The 5104-nt window shown below is 38.0% G+C and overlaps 1 non-coding gene across 1 annotated transcript; it reads left to right on the top strand.

The window, feature by feature from the left end:
• The first annotated feature begins 264 nt into the window (after positions 1 to 264).
• LOC113200240 (U6 spliceosomal RNA) lies at positions 265 to 369 on the top strand. Its single transcript, XR_003303015.1, has one exon. It is a non-coding gene; the product is annotated as a U6 spliceosomal RNA (small nuclear RNA).
• Positions 370 to 5104: the final 4735 nt, after the last annotated feature.

The following is a 5104-nucleotide window of genomic DNA, read 5'->3' as shown; positions in this document are numbered from 1 at the left end:
TGTCTGAGACATTCTAATATTGAACAGAGATGAATGACATCGGTAACACCCAACCCATCAGGAAATCCTGCTGAATGTGCCTTTGAAACACATCCAGAGTTTCACACACCCTCATCGTTTCCCAGTGCCTCTCTAGTTGGAACCACAACCTTCCCTCCGGGACTGATTGCATATGCACTCCCCAGGCCCCCCTTCCTACCACGGATCTTCTGCAGTCTATTCTCAACTCAGCAGTAGGTGTGACTCTGCAGAAATGAGCATCAAGTGCTCTCCTCAGCAGCACATATGCTAAAATTGGATCATGCAAAGAAGATGCGCATGGTCCCTATGGAAAGATGACAGGAAATTCATGAGACGGTCCACATTTGGGGGAATATACTAAAAACCTCTGAATTGTATGCATTGAAAAAGAGGGAATTTTATGGAGTGTAAATGATATCTAAACTGAGTTATAGTAAACTAAATAAACAAAAGCAAACGACATCGATCTTCTGCTCAAAAACCCCATCAGAATTTATTTATTCCATTCAGAGTAAAAAGCAATGTTTTAAAAGGAGCCAACAAAGTTCCCTGTAATCTAACACCCCCATCCCATCATGAAGACCCTCATCCCATCATGAAAGTCCAACCTGGCTCTTCATCTCTTTCCCCTCACTTTGCTCTGATGCCAGCCACACTAGGAAGCTCCTTTACTTGCTGTCCCAGGATGAGAACACCCCAGCAGATGGGACAGATCTCTACTCAAAAGCCTGGCCTGAAGTTGAATCTCATACTACTTTATTCACCGCAAGAGTCTACCGGGAGGTTTATTACCTAATGTGGAGCACAGAGGAGCCAACTGAGCAGCCAGAGCAGGATCAGTGGGCAACTATATTTTATAACTAATAAAGAAGGTGAGGCTTCATGGCTTGCCATCAAGGACCACAGCAGGGTTTTATTGTGGTTGGCAGGTGGCACTGGGTAAGAATGACCTTGGGCAAGGCCTCCTTTGAATGTTCTACCAGCACCTAAATGGAAAACACCTGGGGCTTCTTCTCACCTTGTCCAGATGTGGGGCACAAGAGCAAGAGGGAAGGTGAGGCTTAAACATTTTGAAGATTCATAAGATGGAATCAAACTCTATTTACGAAACAACAGTTTGCTACAACCTCATCTGCCCAGTAAGACCACTCCTGAGTGGCAACCTACAGAGCTGTCCTTGGTTCTACTTCTGCACCCCCTGCCCCATTTCTAAGCTGTCTGCTCTGCATTTTCTTTTCCCCCTACCACTAGTCCCCTGATAACTCATCCTCCTATCTCTGCGCATAGATAGATTCAGTATCTGCTGCTGGCTTCCATCCTCTCCTCTCCTAAGCTGCTGGGAAATCAGTCTTTGCTGTATATGCTGGCAAAACCCACATTTCTGAACCAACCTCATACCCAGCACATTCCTGCAGAAAGAGTGAACTGAGGTACCTAGGAAGTAAGCAAAAACAGTCATTTATTCTTCTGTCTGCCAAGTTCTCTTTGGTAACTCATCTTCTGGTAAATTTCCAACCTGAGTCCTAGTCTTTGGGAATATCAGAATTTTTCTGGAAATTTGGAGCACTCAGGCTACATCATAGGAATAGAGTAAATAAAACATATATAGAGAAATAAGAATTAATGCTCACACTTAGCATTATTTTAATTATTGAAAAAATGGCTTAATTTTGAATGTTTATTCAAAGGTGAATCATTAAACTGTAATCATAAAAGTCTACACAATTTTTGGACAGGTCTATGCATGGCTGGCTCAAGTCAATAACAGTCCTTTGAAGAGCTTTTCCAGCTCCCTTTTTCTGGTGTAATCATGGGTCGACATGGGTCAACTCATTGCATGGTTTTATTTTTTGTGATTACTTAGTAATCTTTGTAAATATCTAATTTATTAGTTATCATGCATTTATTATCTCTTCACCCACTAGAGTAACATTTTAGTGTATAAAGAAATCTTGTCTATCATGGTTATTTCTGTGTCTCAGAGCCTAGGGAGTGAAGGCTATAATAGTTTCCCAAAGAGAATTAATAATTAGTAATAGGTTAATCCACATGTGGTAGTGCCAGCTCATTAGATGAGAACAACATACTTAAACTATTAAAAATGAAAAGAACAGGTGCAAGTACAGGAAGCCTTGAAGATCTGGCAACTGGAATACAACACAGGGCTCTCTCAGTGATGGCAAGGTCACTAGGTGATCACAATGCAAGGACAGAGGAACAGAAAATGTGTCTATTATCCTTGGATGGGTGTTGGGGCTTGGGGTTCAGGGTGCAACCTAGGATGCAAAAGTGAATTTATTTGTCCTAACTTTTTTATTGTACATCTCTAAGGCATACGACATGATGTTTGATATATACAGAAATTGCAACAATCCAATAAACTAATATAGCTATCATCTCATATAGCACAGTTACTATCTTTCCTTCTTTCTTTGCTTCTTTCTTTTTTTAAAATTTACTTTTCTTAGTACATGGCTTGATTCCAAGGATTCTAAAACTGAACACCTGGTCCTGATACTTGGGTTGATTATAAACCAAGGGCGGACACCATGAATTGAGTGTTATTTTATTGAATCATAAGGTTGAGTGTACACAGCAGAATTCCACTTTTAAATGGAAATCATATGTCTGAGACCAGTTGAGGCAAATGTAGAAGATAAAAAACTTCACAATCTGGCATTTCATATTCTCACAACACATGTTCCTTCTCCTTTGCTTCCCCATTAAACTATGTGTTTAATGAGAACCAAAAATATTAAAGGGACTAAAAATTTCTTCAGTAGTCTTGGCCAATTGCACTCTTTGGCATCACAGGGAGCTCCCAACATCAGCCAACAGAAGAAGAAAGAGTCTTATTGTAAAAAGGGCTCTAAGTGACGTGCTAGTATCAATGGAACATGAATGTCAACTACAGCTTCAATTAGAATTAGCCTTGACAATGGCAGTAAAGGAGAAGCCTTTCAGTGTGGAACTGAGGTTGTCTATCTGGTTGTATGTTTCTTATAAGCCTGAAATAATGTCCTACGCTGGCCCATAGGCCAAGGTTAATGGGGTGGCCATGTCATCAGAATCTTAGGAAGAATACAAAGGCCAGGAATAAGGATATTTTTGGAAAAGGTAGTTGGATTAGCCTTTTTGAAATGTGTGCAGGATGAAAAGAAATTCTGTTGCATATAAATGTTTGGCAGAAAGCATTCCCTGCAGAATAGCTCTCAAGAACTATGGGGAAAGGGTAATACACACTCTCTATCAATCACAGCTACCCAGGATTAGTTAACAGTCGGCAGACAAAGTGGCTGTGGTAGTATGGTTGGAAGCTTTGCATTGGGTCGATGACATACTATTTCACCTACCAAGATTATTTGGCTATTGACATATTTTATGCCCAATTTTCTGTTGTTTTTGTTGTTGTTATTGTTTTAAAGAAGAGGCTGGTGCTGAACACCTTTGGAGCGCCATTCCATGAAAAAACAGCTGTCTACCTGATGGAATGTTGACTACATTGGGATTCTTAAAATATGAAAAGAGATCCTCTTCATCTTATCCATGTTGATATATATTTTCCTTTACTTTCTACAACACATCTGCCAGAATTAACTTCCATGGACTTTGAGAAAACCTTCTAATCAGCACAAACAAATCCCCTTTAATAGGAAAGAAAATGAGGTAGGAAAGCCATGAAATTGACTGATATCACCAAGTGCCTCATCATGCTAAAATAGCTGGCTTTGATAGAGTGAAAACATTGCCTGTTGGAGACTCAGTTATAATACCAGCTGGGAAACATCCTTTGAGTTTAGTTGTTAATCCTAAAAGATTCTGTTAGAACCTCAAATCTAGAACAAATATATTTTGCTGTCAATACCACAGTAAGAACAGGGCACCACAGGACAGAAGTAAGACCAGCCTCTTCCATTATTACCATAATAAACCATGAAGTAGCATTTTGCTTCCCATCCTCACAATCTTGATCCTTACAGGATTTGAAGATTATACTGACCAACAGAACAATGGTTTCACCACAAAACAGCTATTGTTCCATTAAATTATATGCCAGGATGGCCTATTTAGCTTGCCTGATCTCCTCATACTCTTGATAAAACAAAGAGTGAGTGTACATGTACACATGCCTTTGGTGAGTGTATAAAGTATATGAATATCCATAATATCCATGTGTGTCCATGTGTGTGTGAATGGTATAACTGTGCCTTGAAAGAGAGAAATATGTCTGAACCAATTCACTTAATTAAATACATTTTAAGAGCAAAACACATGACATGTAACCCGTATGGTATGTTTTCCAATGGGTTGTACCATTAGTTCTGGCTCTGAACAACTTAATCACCTTTTGACTTGCTTTCCTTGACTGCAAAATGGGACAATGGTTTTAGACACCTCCTAGGACTATTACAGAGACTAAATGGCAAAATTTATATGAAATCATAATTCATGTGAAGTGCTCAGCAAGCAAGTACTCAATAAAAATGATATATTATGCTCACATATTTATAGAGATATATTTATGCACACATATGCATATACATATCAAACATGGATGATAGATGTAGATAAAGTGACCATTTATCATGCTTTTTACTTTTTTGAATATTTTATTTCTAAGAAAATCACAGTGGAATTGTAAACTATCCTTAAAACTTTTCAATTTAAAATTTACAGTTTATAAATGACAGGCCTGAAAGTAACAAATTGTTTTGTATATATATAATTTATTGTTTGAACAATGTCAAGAGAAACAACCCGATATATTAATGTTTATGGGATTAAGCCTTTAAATCTGTAATATATGCTTAACTGTTTTACATTTCTTGTATTATCCGCAGAATAATTTTTCATTCTGTCTCAGGATTCTTGTTAAGAATTAGTAATGATGTTAAAATTATCATTCCTAAATGGTTCCCGTGGTTATACTATCAGCCCTCAGCTTTTCAACCAGATTTTTTTTCTCATAGGTTTACAATGTATAGGGCAGAGTTTGCTGGGAATGTGTTTTATATAATTTAATTTTTCTTAATGCTTATATGGCTTTTCCTAAAGTTTAGGTTGAAAATAGTACAGATTTTGC

The sequence above is a fragment of the Urocitellus parryii genome, chromosome 9, assembly GCF_045843805.1.
Source record: "Urocitellus parryii isolate mUroPar1 chromosome 9, mUroPar1.hap1, whole genome shotgun sequence".
Lineage (NCBI taxonomy): Eukaryota > Metazoa > Chordata > Mammalia > Rodentia > Sciuridae > Urocitellus > Urocitellus parryii.
The sequence above is the reverse complement of the archived record's forward strand: the minus strand, read 5'-3'. Positions and strand labels throughout refer to the sequence as shown.